The sequence below is a fragment of the Ambystoma mexicanum genome, chromosome 3p (assembly GCF_040938575.1).
Source record: "Ambystoma mexicanum isolate Mex_15411 chromosome 3p, UKY_AmexF1_1, whole genome shotgun sequence".
In the NCBI taxonomy this organism is placed as follows: domain Eukaryota; kingdom Metazoa; phylum Chordata; class Amphibia; order Caudata; family Ambystomatidae; genus Ambystoma; species Ambystoma mexicanum.
In genome coordinates this window covers 512,580,631-512,605,439 of record NC_090925.1, presented here as the reverse complement: position 1 = coordinate 512,605,439, position 24,809 = coordinate 512,580,631, and the positions used below count along the sequence as shown (strand labels likewise).

The 24,809-nt window shown below is 45.7% G+C and overlaps 1 long non-coding RNA gene across 1 annotated transcript in view; it reads left to right on the top strand.

Annotated features, from left to right (window-relative positions):
• The window catches only part of LOC138580551 (uncharacterized), an 86,985-nt gene extending 62,711 nt beyond the window's left edge, over window positions 1–24,274 (top strand). The window contains exon 2 of the long non-coding RNA XR_011304290.1: window positions 19,228–24,274. This is a non-coding gene — a long non-coding RNA (uncharacterized lncRNA). The remainder of the gene's footprint in view (window positions 1–19,227) is intronic.
• Window positions 24,275–24,809: the final 535 nt, after the last annotated feature.

Sequence of the window (24,809 nt, the reverse complement as noted above, 5' to 3'; positions counted from 1 at the left end):
GTATAAGGTAGAAAGTGTAAATCTAGACGCTCATGTGCATCTCCTGATTTGCTCTAGACTTTGGCTTCTGGAATTTGGTATAAGGTAGAAAGTGTAAATCTAGACGCTCATGGGCATCTCCTGATTTGCTCTAGACTTTGGCTTCAGGAATTCGGTAAAAGGTAGAAAGTGTAAATCTAGACGCTCATGGGCATCTCCTGATTTGCTCTAGACTTTGGCTTCAGGAATTCGGTAAAAGGTAGAAAGTGTAAATCTAGACGCTCATGGGCATCTCCTGATTTGCTCTAGACTTTGGCTTCAGGAATTCGGTAAAAGGTAGAAAGCGTAAATCTAGATGCTCATGGGCATCTCCTGATTCGCTCTAGACTTTGGCTTCAGGAATTCGGTAAAAGGTAGAAAGCGTAAATATAGATGCTCATGGGCATCTCCTGATCTGCTCTAGACTTTGGCTTCTGGAATTTGGTATAAGGTAGAAAGTGTAAATCTAGACGCTCATGGGCATCTCCTGATTTGCTCATGTTAAAATTTTTGAGAATCAGACCCTTGTGCCAAACAGAGGTGCAGCGTGCCTTTCAGTAATCAATATCCATAGTCTGGAATATGGACAGCACATATAACTGTGCGTGTCATTGATTAACGCACTTATGCATGGGAAATTGTCTCCCTATCATGCCAGGTTTATTTTTTCAATAGATCGAAAACACGTCACTTAGAGCACAATTTTAGAAAAATAAAAGGAGTCCTCTTATCACAGTTCCTTAGTGTCTTAGAACTCTTAAACCACACCGTACTCCAAGTAAATATTGGTTTGTGAAATAGCTCTCTCTTAAAGGCCTTATCATTTTAGGAGCTTGCCAGCAACAGGAAGGGTCCGAAGGACATTTTATGGCTGCACAAACGATGTATAGTTGGGTTATTATCAGCCTTCCCGTAAGCACGCGGTTTCACTTTTAAACCTCACAAATGTGTTGCACTTTTAATGCTTGCGCCGAATAAAGTTTATGACAATGACATTTCTCGTCAGGGGACCCCAATCGCACTTGTGTGCCATACACCCCTAACCTGGACATTCGCACTGGGCCGGGTTAAATGACATTTGAAAGAATGTATCTTTCTCCCTCCACCATGACTACTCTACGGCATGACCCATGCGTAATTCGCCGCCTATGAAAGCAATTGAATAGGTGTTGATAGACAGGGAAGCGGGATCACAAAGGCTCCGCGCGCAGGGCAGGTGCCACATGGAGAACGTCTCCAAGCGCATTGCCGGTGCTTTGTGGCCAAGGTTTAGAAACAGCAAAATGATTCATTTTAGTGGGGGGAAATGTGATCACAGCACACAGGAGACCTGGAAATGGCGTCGGAAGCCCCAACAAATTCACAAGTGCTAATATCCCGCCAATGGCATGCGTGTTTATTGGCAAGTTCCTGTCCAAAAGATTATTCATTGGTGTTACATCCGCTGATATTACTCACTGAGGAGGTGGGATCAGCCGGTTCAAGCCCTGGGCTGGCTTCAGGATCATGAGTGGGTTGTCGGAGGACATTAAAAGCCCTGTTACTTGAAAAATGTGATTCTCAAAACTGTAGTTGGGGATTGGCCCATAAAAGTGTTGGAATAGCGCAGGTGCTTTCTGCATTCTGACTCCAATACATGGAGATTCGTGCTGTATACATTTGAATGGTGTAAAGGGGAGAGGTAAATCTTGCCTCAGCTTGTTGAAAACTCCAACTTCATCACATTATTGAGCAACATCAAACCAGCCCCTGGGCACTGCCTGCCAAAACAAGCAGGCGCGAGCCTTCATCTACCTACTGATAGCACACATCCAGCAGTCAGTGTCTCAAACCAACATCAACACAACTACTTGAACATCCTCTTGATTCCAGTACCTGATCAACTATCGCTCGGCCCTTAAGGTTCTGCCTCTACGCCAGCTCTCTGTGTGGACAAGGTCTGACTGCTCGGTCCAGTTTTTGTTACTTTAAATGATCCGCAGAACTGCCCTGACATGATTTTACCTAAGTGTTAGTGTTACAGAAAAGAACAAGAACTCTATCAGGGGAAGTATTCGATGTAGTCAATTTTGCTACATCTGACACTGCCCAGGGTCAGTTTTAACTCATCATAAACTTGGGCCCAAGGGTACCAGATCCCATTGACTGATGCGCCCAAAAGCAGTGTCTACCTTCAAAATAATCAGTGCTGTAACATCTCTACACTAATTACTCCTTTAGTTCCCCCCCCCACCGAACCAAGCATATTATTCAGAATGTGGGAAGGTGCAATGCTATGGCTCATGAGCTAGGTAAACTGCGGGCTAGGGGGGGGGGAGTGGAGGATGCGCAGGGACGTAATTTGGGGGTCGCCAGGGGACGCAGCTGCGACCCCTATGTTCTTCATTGCTAACTCTGCAATCTCCCTTGTGTGTGTATATATATATATATATATATATATATACATATACAGACAAAATTAAACCGTGACGAAAACTCTGTTTTAGCAAGTAGGACTCCCGTGATGCAGATGCCCAATGTTGAAGAAAGCCAAGATTGCTGCCGAAGTTTGATCCATGTAACAAACTTTATTTCAAAGCGTATATCCGCATTTTAAAATTTCATTTCCCAGTTTCATTTGTGTGAGCAGGCAGCCTGACGCGTTTCACCACAGACGTGTGGCTTGCCAGCAGTATATATATTTAAACTGAAGCTCCTGGAGTAGCAAGGTCTCCCACAGCCCCTGCAGTGCCGGGGCCCTGCCACACCAGGTCTGGGGGTGCCCCAGTGCAGTCTTCACCCATAAAGGTGAAGGTTGGGCCGGGGCTTGCAGCACGAGAAGGAAGCACTCAGTAGGAGTTGGAGCTGACCATTAAATGTGGCACGTGTCACATGCCACATTCAGCTCCAGCCCCTTTTCCTCCAACTTCCTTGCGGCTCATAGACAGGAACCAGGAAGCTCTCCCAGCTTCCTGGTTTCTGTTTGTGAGCAGCACAGAGGAGCCGAGGGTGGCCTGGAGTGACAGACCGAAGCTGGAAAAACAGGTAAGAAGGCTTTTAAAAATAAATGTGATGTGTATTTTGCATGTATGAAGTGTGTGTCAGATGCAAGTATGTACTATGGGTCAGTGAGTGGTGGGTGAATTGGATGAAATGTGATAGTGTGTGTGTTTGAATGTTGTGGGTGCGTGCCTGTGTAGAGAATGCAGTGAGAGTGGATTTAAGAGAAGGTGTATTGGTGAGTGATTGGTGGGTCAACGAGTGTGAATGTGATAGTGTCTGTTTGAATGTTCTGGGTGGGTGGGTGCATTCCTATGTGGAGAATGCAGTGCAAGTGGACGTGAGAGGTTTATGGGTGAGTGGGCGGGGGTGTGTGAGTAGGGATGTGAGTGTGTGTGTGTGTGTAAATGTTCTGGGTGTGTGGGTGCCAGTGTAAGTGTGTGTGAGAGAAGGTATATGGGTGAGTGACTGGTGGGTGAATGGATATGAATGTGATTGTGTGTGTGAATGTTCTGGGTGGGTGGGTGCATACCTGTGTGGTGAATGCAATGTGAATGAATGTGAGAGGAGATGTATGGGTGGGTGAAAGGGGATGCCTGCATGTGTGTCTGTGTGTAAAGCCATGGGAGACTGTGGATCACTAGAGCATTTTTGACACATCCTTTATTAGTTTTGCACGTTTTACTGGTATTTTCGGACAAAGCTAAGTTCATGTGTGTCATTACCTGGCTAGAATGGCATTTTGGTACAGCCAGTCTAGCCATTGCTCACTGTGGCAAGCCATTTATTACTCGTCATTTTTGATAAAGCAAGAATGATAAGTTGTATTATCTCACTAGACTAACGTTTTGGTGTAGCGGCCTGTATATTTCATACTGTAACATGACATTTTATTAACTGAGCATCTATGATGTAGCAAGGATGATAAGTGTTCTTATGGGTCTAGACTGGCTTACATTGGAACCAGTTTGGACATGTTTTCTTATTGCGACATGTCACTTTTAATGGCCAAACCAACAGGAGTATTTTCTTACATAGGAGTACTGGCATATATTGGCAGAGCCAGCCTTGTGCCTATTGCAAGTAATGATTTGTGAGCTGAGGACAGCACAGGGGCAATGTGCTGGTCTTGGAAACAAGATCACGCAGAGCAATAGAGGTTAAAATCCTGGATCTGTGCTTAGAAACTGAACTCTGGTATGGTATTAGGCGCATTATAAAAAAACTATTAAATAAAATTAAATAAATACTATAAAGCGAACATGAATATGTTCTTATATGGGAATACTAGCATATGTTGGTGGAGCCAGCATGGAAATGTATGGGCACAGTCAGCATGAAAATGTTTTTTATACTGGCAAATATTGAAGGCACCTCCATGACAACGAATTGGGAGATGTGCTTGTGCACTTTTGGTAACTTGCATCTATTGTAGTGTAGAGGAGCAGCCGAATGCTTCTGCAGGAAGTCCCACCCCCCTACTGCCTGTATGTTGGAAGGCTGAAACGGCGCCATGTTTGACACCAGTAGTTATGACCATACTGCGTAGAGTGTTCGAGAAAAGGTATCCACTAAGAAAGCCATACCTGATGTACCCCCGTAGAGATGACAATCTCTTGGAGGAGATTCCTGAAGGAATATGTAGACAAAAGAAAGAGAAGCTGGTGACATCACAAGAAATGAGAGTGACCCACTGAGAAGAGTGACTGAGGAAGAGGATGTATGGACCCTATAGAAACTGATGAAGAAATAAGGAATTGAGTGAACATCCTTATGCAGAATGAAGATTGCATGTGTAAAGAAAATGTAAGCTGTTTAATAATTGCAAAACAGATGGGGGGTCTGGGAAACTCTCTACCAACACAAACACAGCCCATTGACATGTTCTTGGGTGGATGGCCCCTGGGAGAGTCTCAACCAGGTCTTTAGCTCACTGTTCTTTTCACAGAGAAGAAATATCCCCGCATATCAGTCTTGTCCTGCCCAGGGGCAGTCCAGCACCGAAATGCTAGGCAAGTCTCCTCTGAACGAGAGTACCACAACAACCGCATACACGTGTTTCAGCCTAGTTGGGCATCATCAGTGAGGAGAAGCTGTGCCTTTCTAAGAGCAGTGAGCATTTTATTTCTTAATAATTGTACAGATGCAGCAACGTAAGTAAAACTTGAAGGGTGAAGCTGTTTGACCGGATGTCAAAGCTGAATCAGCCAAGAACTAGTAATCTATCCATAAGAACAGAAACTATGAGACGTTGAATCATCTTGTGTTAAGGTACAAAGAAAGAACACGAGTGCCAAGTTTATTCATTAAATGCTGCAAAACAGGCTGAAATGCAGTCTCCTGTCACGTGAACCAGAGATGAAAATAGATGTTGGGCACGCAGACCACAACTGTGATAAGCATGTGCCTGTACTCCCTTTTAGTCCCAAGAGAAGATAATCTAGTGCAAGGCCAAGTTCAAACACAGTCTGCATGGCAGAAGGCATGGGCGATGACAGATGAGGAGTGGGAAGCAAAAGTCATGCCCACCTCCCGGCACTTTGGTATGAGCTTACGTGCTGCTAAGGAGCTAAATGTTTCAGACATGGCACAAGCATGCCAACCAGTTATAGAAGGCCATATAACAAAGGGCCTTATCGTTTAATTGCCAATAGTTTTCTGTGTACTTAATAAGTGCTGAAGATAACTTGCACTAGGGGTGGGCAAAAGTTGTCCACCTGACTATAGAGACCCAATCACAATGCATTCCTATATAGAAAGTATACTTAGATGTTCCCCTTGATCCAACCACAACACCCCATAAGTTTCTCTTATTTGCCACATAGTATGACATCACTTATGACGAATGTTCAGTACTCAAGTGTCATTTTTGATGAAATACACTGAGAGCTCGAGCAAACATCTGTTCATGTCTGTTGTAACTCCCTGTTTTAGACAATTGATAATAAAACAGTCAGATGAGACTTTTTGCCACCTTCCTGAATTGGTCTGATTATTTGCTGTAAGAGTTATTCTGCATCCCGTTCATGCATGACATGTCACTGAATAAGGACCTTAAATTCACGTGATGGCAATGTCGGATGGTTAAAAAGACCCACTGACCTGTTGGGTTCAGATGATCGGACATCCTCTGCCATTTAGCCGGAAGATCACAGGGTTTCCTGTGGAGAGCGGCTGAATAGAAAACTTGCAAGAAAATCGAGACGGTGGGCGGGGTCCCTCTTTGACGAAATCCCTACCTGGTTTCCACAGGCGCTTTGCAGGCAGAAGGCGAAAGTGGTTGGTTGGAGGGGGAAACGATACGGAAGACCTTGAGCCAAACGACGGAATGGTGAGTAGATTGAGGGGAATGGCAAATTAAGGGAACATGATTATGGTAATTTTAAAAGTAACGAAAGTAATGAAAAGTAACAGGGGTAACAGGAAATATTGTATGAAGAAATAGAGATGGCGCCTAACGAGTCCTGACTCAAGTGAATTCCAGAAGAACTTGTCTTATACTGCAGTCAGGGTCTCTAGGAGACGTGTGAACAGGTTCATATGAGAAGACAAGTTAAACTTTGTTATAGAGTATTGAGTAGAGGCAAAGAAGAAAAAGGGTGATCACCAAGGATTTAAATGTGAAAAGTCGACTAGTCTATCTGTGTATTTGTGTGAATTTAGTTGTTGAAGAGCATCACGAACCGAACAGTTATGAAGGAATTAAGATAAAAAGTCAAGGAGTTATATTGTCTATCTAAGGAAGCTGTTGGTACCAATCTAGAGATAGAAAGAGGTTTTGAGCTGTGATTTTTGGAGCGCTCTCATTTGTTGTTTTTGGTGAAGGTATTTTTTATAAAATCTGGTCAGTATTGACAGTCAAGTGAGACCTGTCACAATGGGAGATGACACTCATCTGATGCATTTAGCTAAGACATTGCCAAAGCACATGCCCAAGCTCAAACAGTATAGTGCGGAATGGGTGGGAGGCACAGCAGACGAGATGTTCATGCCATGGCTACAAGGGGGATCGCTGTCAAAAGTGGTATTGCAACATACTTGCACGCTGTGTACAAGGGGAAGATGTTGGAGAAAAGGTTAGCTACTTTAGAGCTTTGGAAAATGTATCAGGAAGAGAGAGACGATCCACCACCTGAGGAGTGGATTCTTAGTCACTGTAAGGAGGAAGGTGTCGAGCCTTTGGCTGCCCTTGCCTCGCCTGAAGTGACAGGCATTGAAATGGAAGACATTGGGTTGGATCCGTTAAAGGAACTGAAGGCGGCAGCAGGGTATAGTAATCCGATATACGAACCACCAACTTATAGCAGCGACAATAGTCCAGAGGAGAGTAGGAGAAAAGAGGACATTTTTAAGATCATAAAAGATAAAGAAGAGAAAAGTGAGCAATCAAAAATCAACAGAAATAGAATGAGAGATCAAGAGATGGAAAGGAGAGAAAGATAAAGCTGATGAGGTAATGCTCGTACAGAACGAATGGATGGGAGGACAGATATTACTAAAGCTAAATGGGAAAACCATTGAAGAAGTAAGACAAAGAGAAGATAAAGATGAACAGGACAGAAAAGACAGGGAACGAGAAAAAAGATTTGAAAGAAAATGAGCATAAGAGAAAGAGCAAGGAGTGACGATAACAGATGTATCAGGAGGAGCAAGAGAAAAAGCAAGAGCAGGCAGAGGAGTAAAGAAAGTATGACAACAGGCGGAGAGCCATTGAAGATAAGAACAGACGAGAAAGGAAGAGAGAAGAGGAGGAAGTGCAGAAATTAAGAGACAAAAGAATACAGAGACGAAGAGAAGAGGAAGAAAGAAGAGCAGAAGCAAAGAGAAAAGAGATAAGACAAGAGAAGGATAGCATTAGAAGGGAGGCGAGAAAGCAAAGAGAAGTAGATGACGAATTAGAACATAAGAGGAGACAAAGTGAGCTTGATATTAACTGCATTCAAAAGGAGCTAATGGAACTGGGTCCAACAATACAATGGGCCAAAATCAAGGAAGGAGGCAACATCAGTAGCTTCTAGAGTAGCACTAGATGGAGATAATTTAGACATAGGAAGTATCAGAGATAGGATCGATAAGGCTTACCAAGAATTAAAGGAAGGTAGCAGATCAGGAAGCTGAGGGGAGGAAGATCAATCCCTAGTATTTCAATTACAAAACAAAGAGGAAGATCTGCTTCGTATAGAGCATAGAGCCTTGACATTGAGCAGACTGAACCTAGACCAGGGTGAAGGGGACGAGAGTCACACTAGTTGGGGACTAGACATGTCAGACGAAGAGAGAATCCTTCCATGGGGAAGAGGCACATGTGCCCCTGAGGGAAGCCTACAGATGGACAAGAAAGAAAGATGGTCCATTCTAGAGCAGCCTAAGGAAAGGACACCAGATCCAATTACATATCCAGAGCATACCCGAAGACGATTGTATGGTGAGAAGAGAGAATCACCACCATATGTGAGCAGGTTGAGATCATTGCCAGGGAGGAGATGGTCAGGGACCTTTGTCCCTGCCATGCATAGGCAGATGGGGAGCTGTTTGTGGGTTAGGGTTTATGCATTTTCCCTTATTGCAAAAAAGGGGAGCAAGACCACAGTATATTCCATGGCCACAGATGGATAAGGATAATTTAAGAAGAAAACTCTCGAGTTTGACATTGGGTGCGGGAAAATGGATTTACAACAAAATGACAGGAGGAACTATGTTGGCCATTGGAGACATTAGAGTTTCCTGGCAGCCATTCTTGGGGAAAGAGCTGATGACATATGGAGGAGAGCAAGCTTTTCATGCGTGACAGCACAGAACACAGCACACGATGGAGCACTGTTTAATAATTGCTGAGCAGATATTTGGAGGGCTCTTAGAGTGCAGTATCCTGACACATCAGATATGGGTTCAATTATGACACGCAAGTTGAAAGAAGATGAAGACCCTTGCTCACATTCAGGATATTCAAAAGCATTGGACTCTTGAAACGAAGGAGCCATGAGAAAAAACAGTGGCATTATTTTACCACATTTTATGTCAAGGGTTGCCTGAACCAATACAGAGGCAGACAAAGAAATTGGTGGGAATGGAAGCCAAACCGTGGGCTGAGATACAGTTTAAATAGTGCATCACTGTCGGATATACCAGGAGAAAAACAAAAAGAAAGATGAGGCTAGGAAAACTGAGGAAGCTAAATTAGTTCAGAAGAAATTATCAAAATATGCCATAGAAGGGGCAGTATTGACAAGCGGAGAAGGGAATATAGCAAGCAGTGGGTACATTGCAGGAAATAATCAGCGCCTGATGGACCTAGGAGGAAATGGGTTAATGCTGCGTGCAAGAGGTATGGGATATAGAGGAAGGGGTGGATTCAAAAGTAACCACTGTGGGTTTCAGAACGCACAGAATGAGAATCAGAATGTGCAAGGAGGAAATATTCAAGGGGGACTAGTGGGGTGACAGGGCACATTGCACGCAGATGTGGGAGCCAAAGGAATGTACAGAATGGACAATTCACTAGAGGGGGGACAGCTTATCCTCCACCATATAGCACACAAACTAGGGAAGGGTTTACCCAGGATCAGGCAGTGTATCAGACACAAGCGTCACGAATGAAACAGAAACAGCAATCACAGCAAGTGCCAATGAATCCACCGCAAGGGCAGTCACAACACACCCCCATGCAGACACAGCAGCATGCAAACACAGGACAACTATTGACACCTAGAATAGGAGATGCCTCTGTAGTGGGAGGGAATCCTTTCACAGGTACAGTGGTGTGCATATACCCACAATAGGACAGCTCACATAGTGACTTGATGTGTTCAGTAGTATCTGTGACAGCAGATGTGACAATAGGAGGCAAATCTTTTTCTTTTCTGTAGACACTGGGGCTATCTGTGTATACGAGAGGGAAAATATCCAATGTCGGGAATTGCCATGAATGCTCAAGGGTTCTCTGGAGCTACAAGTCAAGTTCTTTTTACTAATAATTTACCAGTCTCTATAGGAGAGCGTGACATGTCTGTTCCATTATTGTATTCACGGCAGACACCAGTTAACATTTTGGGAAGAGATTTGATGACAAAACTTAACATGACGATTTACTGATGAAGGGATAGTGTGTTCCACTCCTGGAATACACTACATGAATGTGGGCAAATTTATACTGCCATTCACAGGGCAAGTGGCTCTGCGAGGCATTCCAGTTGAGCCAGACGTTTTCCTTTATGGGGTAAGCATTCTATTAACACGATTACCTGGCTTAGTGGGGAATACTGTGAGAATACCTGACAAATGTATATTTAGACAACAGATACCTATGGAGGAAGAGGGGGGCAGACTATCCATATAGAGCTAGAAGCAGCCATAGTACGAAGGGAAATGGTAATGCTCGAAGGAATGGATGATGAGTGTAGACCATGGAGGACAGTGATAGCTATTGAAGAAGGGTACAGACTGACTGACATTACTGATAATGACATGTTTAGAGATGACCCAATAGATGATGAAGTGGTGTTCTTTATGAGCATCACATACTTGGTAAGGATATAGAAAAGGGAAGTCCCAGAGAGAATGGCGATAGTGCGACAGCGTCCAGTATTTTTTGACGAAGATTTGGAGAAGGTGCCCAGCGCCCTATGGACTACAGGCCCTTATGATGTAGGTTTATTAAAGGGTTTATGGGAAGTTAAAATAAAGCTGAAACCAGGGGCAATTTTACCTCAAGCAAGACAGTACCACATGACTCGAGAAGCTTATGAGGGTATATTCAAGGCCATTTCAGCACTGATGGAACAAGGTATTCGGGTACCGTCAGAATCATCGTGCAACACTGCAGTGCAGTGTATCCTGTGAAGAAATCAAAGGGAGGGTCGTGGAGATTCATACAGGATATGAGACTGATTAACCAGATTGAAGAGGCAGAGTTTCCTTTAGTTCCTAACCCGGTGACGATACTATGCAGTATCCCTGTGGAAGCTCGATATTTCATGGTGATTGATTTGAAAAATGCATTTTTCTCAATCCCGTTGCACAAGGACTCACAAGACGTGACTTCATTTACATTCCGCCAGACTCGTCTGAAACACACTTGTTTGCCCCAAGGGTACTGTGAGTCTCCATCTATCTTTATCAGAGTCCTCCAGATGGACCTTAGCAATATTGATTTGAAAAGTGTGGTGATACAATATGTAGATGACATTTTAATTTGTCGCACTATAGAAGATGAGTGCAGACAAGGCTTGATTAGATTAATGACTATCCTAGCAGACAAGGTATATAAGGTAAACAAGAAAAAACTACAGTACTGCAAAGAAGAGGTGGTGTACATAGGAAGGTTGATTTCACATGAGGGAAAAAAGTTGACACCTGAAAGGGCTGAGGCAATTATGAAAACCGTAAAACCGCACATGGTAAAACAGATGCAACGGTTTTAATTGTAATTATGTTAGAGCCTGGGTGTTTGAATACAGTTCATACACAAGACCCCTTCCGCAGGCTTTAAATAAGGCACAGGTAGATAAAGTCACAATAGAATGGACTGAGGAAATGGAGGAATGATTTGAAGAGTTAAAAAAAGCTATTTGTAGTGCTCCTGTTTTGTGAATTCCCAATTATGCTGAGGAGTTTTTCTTATTCTCGCATACGAATGGGACAGTCATGACTGCAGTGCTTACACAGAGGACCACATTGGGATACAAGCCTCTTGCGTATTATAGTGGGATTCTAGACCCAGTTATGAAAGGACACTTTCCTTGCGAACAGTCATTGGCAGCTGCCGTGTTCAGCATTGAGAAGTCTACAAGCATTGTAATGGGCTGTACTATGACTCTTTTTGTGGAGCATGCTCGGTTTGCCATTTTAGAGGAACCCAAGGGTACATTGACATCCCAGAGAGCTTCTGTTTACAAAGTAATGATTTTGAATCCAACAATCAAAATTGTCAGTTGTAAAATAGTGAACCTTGCCACATTTGTAGCTGAGCCAGTGACAGAGAATGACCATGTGCATGATTGCGCAAACTATGTTGAATTCTATGATGATTTACCTTGTATTAAAGAGAAAGTATTTCCAGGAGGGTAAATTCTCTTTATTGATGGTTCTTCGAGAATTATTAAATAAGTGGAGATAGGCATTCTGCCGCAGCTGTAGTGAGGCATAGAGTAAATGGCGAGGTTGAAGTTGTAGCAAGTGCAAGACTACTGTTTCACTTTTCAGCGCAAGTGGCAGAATAGTAGCGCTCATTGTCACGCTTAAGAATCGCGAAGGACAGTGACTCCGCCTATGTGACGTCAACCGTACATGCAGGGTTAGTACATTGGAAAATGAGGGGCTACTTCTGAGCCGATGGCACTCCAGTGCAACACACATCTTTATTGGACAGGCTTATTAAGGCACTACAATTCCCAGTAGCCATAGCGGTTGTTAAATGCGCCGCTCATACTAAAGAAACAGACTTTATTTCTTGCAGGAACGAAGCTGCATATGCAGAAGCAAAGAGTGTTGCATATTCTTCAGATATTTCAAGTGTTGATACACCGCATGTCAAATAAAAGGTAGTCACGGCTATGGTGTTGCAAGAAGGGTTTAATAAATTACCAATGACCCAAATTAATGGAGATTCAAGGAAGTGCACCACAGGAAGAGCAGGAATTATGGAAATAAAGGGGGTGCTCTTTATCCCCCACAGAAGCATTATGGCGACAGGACGGCACTGGGAAGCCGGTGATGTCACTAGCATTATTAAAGATCGCGCTTGAACAGCTGCATTACCTTGCGCCTGTAACTAGGGAAAGTCTTGCTGCAACAATTGTGGAAGACTGGTTTATTCCAAATTTGTTAGAACACGTTGCATTTTATGTAGTAAACTGTATCGTATGTCAAATGTTTGCCTATGGGTGTACCCTAGAACGATTAGAGGAGTCATTCCTCGACCAAATGGTCCTTTTCAGCATTTCCATATTGACTATGTTGATATGCTGCAGGTATGTAGTGGATACAGGCATCTGATAGTGGTGGTGTGTCCCTTCTCCAGGTGGATCGAAGCAGGTCCGTGTACACACCCTGATGCCATTTGTGCAGTGAAGTTTTTAGTATGTGAAGTCTTTCCAAGATGGGGTGTGTGTGTGCTGAGATCCGATAACAGGCCACATTTTATCAATTAAGTATTTGAACAGATGAACAAGTTACTCTCTTACCTGGTAACGTTCTTTCGATGGGATGGTCTGACGACGTATTCCATAACTATGACAGTAATCACCACAGCTGTGCTGCTTCGGAAAATCTTCGGCATCACCGTCCTGCGTCGATGACGTCGATACGCCGCTCTCGAGGACCTCCTCCGATGGCCAACATCACTGGATGTTATAAGTAGGACGCACGACGCCAGTAGCCTCAGTTGTAGTTTTTCCCCCAGAATGTGTGGCACCAGTTTTCTGCCAGTCTGACACACAAAGCCTTGCGGAAACGTAAGCTCCAATCGCATAAGAAATTCTGTAGCAGGGAAGTTAGGGAGGGAGCGATATGGAATATGTCGTCGTGCCATCCCATTGAAAGAACGTTACCAGGTAAGAGAGTAACTTGTTCTTTGAGGGGATTGGGTCCTCTGACGTATTCCATATCTATGACAGACTCCCAAAGCAGTACCAATGCAAGGAGGTGGGAAAAGTATTTAGAAAACAGAAATTTAGAATGCCCAATCAAATTGCGGAGTAAAGGACCACCTTGCCAAAGGCCAAATTCTGCCCACGGATGGAATCGAGGGAGTAGTGACGTACACAAGTATGTACCGAAAGCCCAGGTGGCTGCATCACAGATGTTACGAATAGGAACCCCCCTCTGTAGGGCAGTAGAGGCAGCCATACCCCTGGTAGAATGGGCCTGTAAACTGACCGGTGGGTCCTTACCCGCCAAGCGGTAACACTCAGAGATAGCCATAATAATCCAGCGAGACAAAGTCTGTTTCGTCACAGCTTGTCCCAAACGCTTTCCAGCGTAGCCAATGAAGAGTTGATCGTCCACTCTGACCCGGGACATGCGTGAAATATAAAAGCTTAACGCTCTCCTAGGATCAAGCCTATGGAGCCACTCCTCTTCCTTACCAGGATGTGGAGGAGGATAAAACACTGGAAGAACAACCTTCTGGCTTAAATGAAATTCCGACATCACCTTCGGAAGAAAGGAAGGACGAACTCTAAGGACAACCCTGTCCTTATGAAACACAGAGAAGAGTGGCTTAACTGAAAGTGCCTGTAACTCACTCACTCTGCGAGCGGAAGTGACCGCAATCAAAAATACAGTTTTAAGAGTTAACAGTCTCAAAGGACATGAATGCAAAGGCTCAAACGGAGCACCCATCAAAAACTTGAGAACAAGGTTCAAATCCCAACCGGGCATTAGGAAAGGTGACGGAGGGAACACATTAGTGAGCCCTTTCAGAAACTGAGAAATTAAAGGAATTTTAAAATAAGAACACTCTTCAGACTAGCGCTTAAATATGGACAGCGCCGCCAGGTAACCTTTAACGGTACCCACTTGCAGGCCCCTGTGGGCCAAAGAAAGCAAAAAAGACAGAACCATGGGAATGTCACATGCAAAAGGATCCACATTCTTAACCCTGCAACAGTGGCAGAACTTATGGCAACGGTACAGGGATTTTTTTGCTAGCCGTCTGGCCGAGAGCAACACCGCCATCACGTCTTCAGGGAGGTCCCAATCCATACACCTCAACCTTTCAGAAACCAAGCGTGAAGGTTGAGGGATCTGACCTCTGGATGGAGAACCTGACCCCCCTCCCGTGAGAGTAGATCGTCTTGGTAGGGAAGACGACGTGAAGGGCAGATGGACAAGTCGAGAAGGTCCGGGTACCACATCCTCCGGGCCCACGCCGGAGCAACGAGGATCATCCGGGAACCGAACCTCCGTAACCTCTGCAGTACTTGTGGAATGACGGGGACTGGAGGAAATACGTACAGCAGTGGGAATGACCACTCCACCACGAACGCGTCTCCTAAGGCTCCTTTTGGAGGAAATTCCCGCGAGCAGAACCTCTCGCACTTCCGGTTGACACTGGAGGTGAATAGATCCACTTGAGGGGTCCCCCACATGGCGAAGATCTCCAGGAGAATCTCCTGAGTCAGCTCCCACTCGTGAGAGATCGCGCTCTGCCCGCTCAGAGCATCCGCCATCTTGTTTACGTCTCCGGCCAGATGTAGTGCCGAGATCGAAACTTCCGGCTGGATTGCCCAGAACCAGAGCTGCATCACCTCCCTGCACAGAGGAAGTGACCCTGCCCCCCTTTTTGTTGAGGTAGTGCATGGCCACCGTGTTGTCCGTCAGGATCAGGACATTCTTCCCTCGCACACTTGGCAGAAAAGCCTTCAGGGCTAGCCTGACGGCCCTCAGCTCCAACAGATTGATATGGAGTCTGGACTCCGATGGAGACCAACGACCGCTGACTGTCAACTCGTTGGCAAGAGCTCCCCATCCCGTGAGGGATGCGTCCGTCATGATTGTCACCTCCGGCCAGGGTAGCCAAAATGGAGCCCCCCTTATCAGATTGTCTTCGACGGCCCACTACAGAAGGTCCTGGGCGACCGAGGACAGCACCTGAACAGGGTCCGACATCCTGCCGGAGGACTGAGACCACTGGAGCTTGAGTGCCCATTGCAAAGATCTCATCCGCAACCTGGCCTCTGGCACCAGAAGAATGCAGGATGCCATGAGGCTGAGCAATCTCAAGAACTCGAACGCTGGGAGACTCTGGGCAAGCTGAAACTTGTGCACCATCTGCTGAATGTGATGAGCCCTTACCTGGGGAGGAAAACACTGCCCCAGGGACGTGTTGAGCACTGCTCCGATGTACTGGAGCCTCTGAGTTGGTGTCAGATGGGACTTCTTTAAGTTGAGGGAGATACCGAGCTTGTGGAGGGAGTGGCAGGTGACTGTCAGATGATCCAGGACTTGCTCGGGAGAGCACGCCCTGATCAACCAATCGTCCAGGTAGGGGTAGATGTGAATTCCCCCTTTCCTGAGGTGCGCTGCCACTACTACCATGAGCTTGGTGAAGACCCTCGGGGCGGAGGTCAATCCGAATGGCAGGACCGGAAACTGAAAATGCGAATCACCAACCGCAAACCTCAGGTACTTCTTGTGCTTTGGATGTATCGGCACATGAAAATAAGCATCCTTGAGGTCGAGAGACACCAACCATTCCTGAAGTTGAAGGGCCTGGAGGACTTGAGAGAAAGTAACCATCTTGAACTTGTCCTTCCTGAAGAGTTTGTTCAAACCGCGCAAATCCATGATGGGTCTCAATCCCCTGTCTTTCTTGGAAATCAAAAAATAAGGGGAATACCATCCCTTGTTCCTCTCTGGTACAGGCACCAGTTCTATGGCGCCTTTCTCCAGCAGGGATTGAATTTCCTGCGCGAGGAGCGGATCCGGACTCTTCAAAGAGAGATTCCCCGGTGGATTGTCTTGAGGCCTCTGCCGGAAAGGAAGACAGTAGCCGTGGGTTATGATCTCCAGAACCCACACATCTGAAGTAACGGCGCACCACTCTGCAAGATGCTGCGCCAGCCTTCCCCCAACCGGTGAACCATGGGACATGGCCTCATGACTGAGCTTAAGCGGCTGCAGCATTGACTGAGGGCAAAGAGGCAACAGCCCGAGCGGCCTTGGCACCTCGAGTACCTTGTTTTCCACCTCTGGCACTACTACGGTGGCCCCTTTGACTGGCAGCTCCTCTCGCTTTACCAAAGGACGAGTAATAACGAAAGGAACCTCCCCTCCATTGCTGTCCCCTAGGATGAAAAGGCGGAGGTTGGCGAACTGCAGCGCCCAACGACTTTGCTGCAGCTTTGGAGGTCTGCAACCTCTCAAGGCTCTCGTCAGCCTTGCTGCCAAAAAGATGTTCCCCGTCAAAGGGCATGTTGAGGAGCCGGGCCTGCACATCAGGAGCAAACCCCAACTTCGGCAACCACGCAAAACTGCGTATCACGGTGCTCGCTGCCATGGACTGGCTGACGCAATCTGCCATGTCCAAACCCGACTGAACGGCCTCACACATGGCGTCCTTACCATCCTGAACCATGGCAAGGAAACCATCCCGTTCAACCCCTTTGGGAATATGTTCAGCCGCTAAGGAAACACAGTTCCGCAGAGTGTGCGTGAAACGTGACAAGGCACACACAGAGTTGGCTGCCTGAAGCGCCATACCCCCTGAAGAAAACACTTTCTTCACCCAGCCGTCAAAACGCTTGTCGTCCCTATCAGGAGGGATGGTAGGATGCGACACCTGCTTTGCCGGGGCCGTAGCCGCCTGCACCACCAAACTCTCCGGAGTGGGATGCTTGGTCAAGTAGCAGGGGTCGCTACTGGCTGGGCGGTATTTTCGCGGCAAAGACTTGCCCACTGCCGAGAGACTCTCCGGAGCAGTCCAACCGCTGCCACACACCTCTGTAGAGCCATATGGAACGGCAGTGCCGGGTCAGTTGGTGGACCTTGATCAAGGATATCCATAAGGTCATCCTGAAGAAAATCCCCTGGGGGAGCAGACCATCCCAAGTACTCGGTGACCCTAAAACATAAGGCGCCGGTACGAGGAGTTGGCATGAGTGCCAGGCTCTGGCCTACAAAGCTCCACCTCCGGAGAGGTGTCCAGCCCACTGGCATCGTGCGGGGATCGCCGCAGGTCTTCAATTTGGCTATGGCCTGAGAAAATCTTGTCCGGAACCGTATCCGGAACCATGCCATCATCAAAGCCCTCATCCACCTCCAAAATAAACTCAAGCTGGCGCAAAGAAGGTACAGAATGCGGAACAAAGCCATGCTTGGCTTTTGCCAGAGCCTTTCTAGGTGGTCCCTCTGAGCCCTGGGGAACCCGCATCGAAACAGCCTCAAAAGGAGTCGAGGGCGTCGAGTGAATCGGCGTTGACGTGAACGCGGCGCCGACAGCATCGATGGTGTCGACACAGTCCTCGAGGCCGGGGCCCCAAGCGTGTCCCTCGACAGCCGGGGTGCCGATGGCGTCGACGACTTCTTCGAAGGCGGGGGCCTCAAAAGAGTCAGTCGACGACCTCGGCGCCACCGGCGTCGACGTCTTCCTCGAAGACACCACAGGTTCACACGATCTCGAGCACGTCGAGGACCGGGACCTGGAACGGGCATGCCGAGAATGATTCCCCTTGTCCGATGGGCGAAGTCCTCAGAAGAGGACAGGGAAGGTGACCGATGCCGGCGCTTCCGGGAGTGCCTCAAAGAGGCAGAGGAGTGGCGGGACCGACTCCGGGACCGAGACCCACTGGACTTCCGATGACGGCGCGGAGAGTCGCCTATCGAATCGTCCGTCGAAAGCCCTGCAAACCTCGACTTCCGTGGCTTAAACACCTTACCTACCGATAACTTCTTCTTGCGCTCCCTCAAGGCTTAAGACGTGAGCGACCGGCAGTCGACACAGTCATCCGTGTCATGGGCCTCCCCGAGGCATCAGAGGCAGGCATCGTGCGAGTCCATAACCGACATCTTGGACCCACAGTCCCCGCACTTCTTAAAGCCCGGACGCGGTGTGGAAGACGTGGTAGACATCTTCACGAAGAAAGACTTCACAATACGAAACAGGTTTGAAGAACCGAGAAAGAACAGGAACTCCAAAGTGTCGAGGCGTGCTGAGATCTCCGAAGCGAACACGTTCGCGGAAAAAACGGAACTGAGGCTATGGGCGTCGTGCGTCCTACTTATAACATCCAGTGACGTCGGCCGTCGGAGGAGGTCCTCGAGGGCGGCGTATCAACGTCATCGATGCAGGATGCAGACGCCGAAGATTTTCCGAAGCAGCACAGCTGTGGTGATTACTGTCATAGATATGGAATACGTCGGAGGACCCAATCCCCTCGAAAGCGCTGTTATTAAACATTAAGCCTACATTTTCTTCTGCTTATCATCTGCAAGCAAACGGAATATGTGAGTGAGTCAACGGCCTCCTTAAAAAAAGGATTGCCAAGATTAAGCTAACTTTGTAAAAAGGGATGGCTATATTTCCTGCCCTTAGCTCTATATGCTCTAAGGAATCAGCCTGGTCCAGACCAGCATCTCACCTCCACGAGCTAGTAACAGGGAGGCGAATGAGAACGCCTGTTACCCCTCCATCGAGGAGTAGAAGTGAAGCCCAGAGTACAGCAAAAATGTCAGGAAATGAATTGAATGAATATTTGACATGTATGATATCTAGCATCTCTCTCATTTCAGATCAACTCAAGCGTCAAGGAGGATGGACTCAGAACACAGATGAAAACCATTCAGCAACCGGACCAAATGAATTACTATCAGCACCTAAACTATTTGTTGGAGAGGCCATATTAATTAGAAACTTTACCTGAAAGAGGCATGAGCCCAATCCCATGCCCCTTTTATCATTGAAAACATAACCCCATTAGCAGTAAAAGTTCAAAGGAGGTATGTTTGGCTCCACTTAAATGACTCTAAACCATACCAAGGCGAGACTGTATCTCACACCATTGCTGATCCAGAAACAAGGCAAGATGAAGAATTTCAGCGTGTGCAGACTCGATCGATGATGAGGAAGAAGGACGATAAAGCTACAAGTTGATAAATACAGATTTGCATTTGAACTGTGACTTCCCTTGGACACTCCTTATAGCTATTATAGCAGGTGTGCAATTCTTTGCTAGACGTTCCAAATCGTGCCCCGTGTCCATGTGTCATTGGTGGGAGCCTGAGCCTGTTGAGGGATGAGACCTGTATGACCCTGGACAGATTGTACCCATGGATTTCAATGTTGTATACTGCACTACCAGTGGCATGACAAAATGATCAGCGGCCTCCTGCACAATATTCAATAATTAGTGCATGGACCCCGACGTTCATGCCGCCTGTTGTGTCACTAACATGCATCTGACATAAAGCCCTGCCCCATTCCAGAGGAAACCTCTTGGTCTGCAAAGCTCAAGAAGAAGGGGTTTTGACCTCGAAATGTGTCAGCCAAAAAAGCAGACCTGAACATTGCATTTTTAAAATGTTTGTGATTGAAATTCTACTTTTTGTTATGAAAAATTGGATGGATGTTTTTCTGATTAACAACTATTTGGACAAAAGTTGGTATACTTGCCATTGAAATGTTGACTGTTTTATACAATATTTGAAAGTGTGCAGGGGACGGGAGGATCCGACCTTTGGATCATCTCTTTTTTCTCTATTGTGTAGTGGTTCTGTGCCAGGACCAAAGTTCTTCCCCTGCACCTCAAGGGTTTCCTAACATTGTTTAAAGACTTTGAATTTCTTGAGATTTGAAGAGTGGTGTGCACTAACATTTCCTGGTGCAATTCTTCGCTAGAGTCACAGAAACCTTTAAAATGAACTTTAGAGAAATACTGATGTATCACGATTATGCCTAAACGACAACACTTGATTAAGAATTTGAAACAAGAGCAACACCCCAACTCGTTTCTCGCTGAGCATTTATTTGGCTAGATTTATGGTCCTCACAGATAGTGATGTGTATCGCCTTGTGCTTGCTGCTTTTGGGTTTATCCTTCAAGCTTATCCTGCTCTTATCAGAAGAGACGTTGATGTTTGTACTTTTTATACAGGATCCTAAAAATGGCCCAATAATTAGGAGACTGCTAATCGCAATAATTGAACAGGTGTCACAACTTCAGGAGTAAAGTGTTTTATTTCCTCCTTAATAATTGAAGTAAAAATGAGGAATGTTGAAGCTGGTACGTTTTCAGAGAATGAGCAATCCCAAGAAATTTCAGAATGGCACAAGTGGTGGGGATTAATATGTTGGCTTATAATATATATATATGCACAATTATGCTTTGTGTCTTTTTGTATCTCCTGATTTCTATCTCATGGATCCAAACAAAGCAGATGTCCCTTTAATCCCCCCCACTCCAGGAACTGCTGTTGATTTGCCCATTACAGGTGAGCCAAAACCCCTTTTGTTTTCTTACCGTAGTAAAGCTGCTTGAGAGTTGTTTCCATGGGCTGCAACCGTTCTGTTAGGAAGACACGAGAAGCGTGGAGGATGAAAATGAGGGGATAAATACCTACTTGGATAGTGCGGCACACTTGGGTCACAACATGTGGTATCAGCACATGAAAAGTGTAGGGGAAAGAACATCTGAGTACAGTTGGTACGTTTGTGCGCTCATACCCTATGCCATGTATGCTCCCCGAACTTTCATCTCCAAAGAAGTTCCAGAACACAATGCCAGATGTCTTGTTTACCTTGCTGCATGCATGACTCGAGGACAGTTCCAAGGACATTGCGCCACTTTGCGATGGAGATCAAAATGGTCATTTCCATTCCAGGATGATTATATCAAAACTACACAGATGGAAAAGGAGCCTGAATGGAAGATCAATATAATTACGTATCCTAGGACAGGACAGGATGAAGTGGTTGTAAAAGAAATGAAGAGAATGCACTGTCCTCATAAAGCCGATAGCTTGGATGCCTGGATGCTGGGAAAGAACTCAGATGCTAGTCTATTGATGAGTGAAGTCCAAGAAAAGATGGAAAGAAGGATTGATGTCCTGTGCAGCTCATTTTTTTAAACAAGAATATGTATGAGGAGTACAGAAAGTAAATGGTGGGTGTTTGAAGTCATGGGCCGAACATGCCAAACTGTTCACATGGGTAGAAGACGAATCAGGTCCAATGGATGTGATTCCACTGACAAATGCGACACGGTGCTTCAGAAGAGAAGGAAAGAAGCATGTGGGAAATAACATAGGTGGCAAGACTATAGTTGATGTCTCCAGGATGTGGGCAGGGATAGCTGTCCTGATGGATCGATAGTGGGCTTGTGAGTCTGGAGCCGACCTGAAGCTGCCCGAGGACTGGGGAGGGACGTGTTTCTTAGTGCTCATCCATTTTCCAGCATTAGTGATTCCTCACAGTGACCTGAATATTGGTGAATTTCCAAAAGTGGATGCCCATTTGAGAAGGAGAAGAGTACTCGAATTTCTCAATTGAACAAAGAGGGAGAACTATTTCTCAGCAAAATCAATAGAAGCCTTTGATGCTATTCCATAAGAGCACATGTTGTTCAGCAAAACTGCTTCAATCTTCATGACTATCTTTATGCCTGAGATACAGATAATGGCAAATGCTAAGTGGTTACAAATCACTTTCTGGGAGCTTCTGCAGACAATAAACACCACCATAAAGGGATGTAATGCTATCAAGGAAAAGCTGAGGGCCATACGACTAATGACCCCCAAGAACAGATATGTCCTTGACATGATCACAGTGATGGAAGGAGGAGTTCGCGCCAAAAATGGGCCATCATGTTGCACGTTCATACCTTCTCATGATGACGAAAATGGGCCCTTGACAGAGGCCATAACATTGTTGATGAACCTGCACAACAAGATGGAAGACGAGACAGAGGATGTTGCAGATGACATTTGGTTTGCATCTATCTTCTCATGTGTTCCACAGTGAATGGCAAACATCTTTAAGTTTTTTGGAGCAATATTGGTGATGGTGATGTTTGAATTCTGTGTGATTAAGATAATAATTGCACAGTGCAAGACGACAGCCAAGAAAGCAGTGGGAATGAGAATTGACTAATGAATTAATCAGAAAATACATAAAGGCCAGTATGTTAGCACCTGAGGGAACAAAGTTCCTGTATCCAAAGAACCACAAGACACACATGGGACAGTGGCTCTATTGTAGTCCAAATGGACAATGCAGTCACATGACCTGGAGTGTAGACGAGCATGTCAAAGCAGCTGGCTCCCTGAAGGGAGTAGTGAAAGTCTGGGCTCCAAAGAAGCACTTCTTCAAGAAAAGGTCTCAAGATATGGGGTCTGATAAAGGTGTGGTTGATGAATCAACCAGAGGGGGGAGTGTAGAGGATCAGTCGAATGCCTCTGCAGGAAGTCAGAACCCCTTACTGCCTGTATGTTGGAAGGTTGAAACTGCACCATGCTTGACGCCAGTAGTTATGACCATATTGCGCAGAGTGTTTGAGAAAAGTTATCCAATAAGAAAGCCATACCTGATGTACCCCCTGTAGAGATGACAATCTCTTGCAGGAGATTCCTGAAGGAATATGAAGACAAAAGAAAGAGAAGCTGGTGACGTCACAAGAAATGAGATTGATGTACTGAGAGGAGTGGCTGAGGAAGAGGATGCATGGACCTTATAGAAACTGATGATGAAATAAGGAATCAAGTGAAAATCCTTATGCAGAATGAAGATTGCACATGTAAAGAGTACTGCAGAAAATGCAGGCCGTTTAATAATTGTACAGATGCAGCAACGCAAGTACATCAAGCAATCGTAGAAGATAGTTATACGTAGTGAATAAACTGCAGGCGAAGCCGCCATTGTATAGTGTGTGGACATCGGTGCCACAATTTTAGTAAGTTCAAATCCACAGAGAAAGAAGGATCAAGAGCTGTGTGTGTCGCAGCAAAGAATTAGCTGGAGATTGCAGACTTGAAGGGTGAAGCCGTTTGGCCGGATGTCAAAGCTGAAGCAGCCAAGAACTGGTCATCTATCCATGAAGAACAGAAACCATGAGACGTTGAATCATCTCGTGTTAAGGTGCAAAGAAGGAACACCATGAGTGCCAAGTTTATTAATTAAAGCCAATTAAATGCTGCAAAACAGCCCGAAATACAGTCTTGTGTCATGTGAACCAAGGATGAAAATAGGAGTTGGGCACGCAGACCAGAACTGTGATAAGCGTGTGCCTGTACTCCCTTTATTTCCCAAGAGAAGAGAATCTACTGCAAGGCAAAGTTCAAAGACAATATGCATGGCAGAAGGTATGGGCGATGAGAGATGAGGGGCTAATTGGGTGTGAAGCAAAAGTCATGCCCACCTCCCGGCACCTGGGTATCAGCTTACGTGTTGCTAAGGAGCCAAATGTTCCAGACATGGCACAAGCATGCCAACCAGTTATAGAAGGCCCTATAACAAAGGGCCTTATAGTTTAAGAGATAATAGTATTCTGTGTACTTGCACTAGGGGTGGGCATATGTTGTCCATCCACCTGACTTTAGAGACCCAATCACAACACGTTCCTATATAGAAAGTAAACTTAGATGGTCCCTTTGATCCAACCACAACATCCTGCAGGTTTCTCTTATTTGCCACGTAGTATGACGTCACTTGTGATGAATTTTCAGTACTTAAGTGTAATTTTTCATGGTATACGTTGAGAGCTTGAACAAACGTCCGTTGATGTCCGTTGTAACTCCCTGTTTTAGACAATTGATAATAAAACAGTCAGATGAGACTTTTTTGCCAGCTTCCTGAGTCGCTCTGATTATTTGGTGTAAGAGTTATCCTGCATCCCATCAATGCATGACATGTTACTAATTAAGGACCTTAAGTTCAGTACTTTTTTCCATGAGTTACCCTACACCCTACAAAACCAATTGCAGACTGTCTGGCCTTCTACCTAAATTTTCACATAAAGTGTGCTGTGCAATGCACCATTTTAAATCATTATTCAAAACATTTATCATGAGGGAGGAAGAATTCCGCTAAACCCCACGAAACGTTTTTGTTTGTTCGGGCCCCCTTGCTATGCTCAGTTGCAATCGCATATTTATTTGTGGCAAATATTTACACCCTCCAATAAAACAACTCTCCAGCCACCACTGGTGGCTGGTATATTTTGGGACCAAGCACCAGCCCTTTCTTTCTATGCTAGGTCAAACATTTAAGCTTTGATTAAAAAACATATTTACCTCTTTCACTTGAAGTCGTGCATGCCCCTGTAGTGTGAGCTACAAGGAGACTCGTCATGGACATTGCGCACACGTGTGGTCCGGGCTGG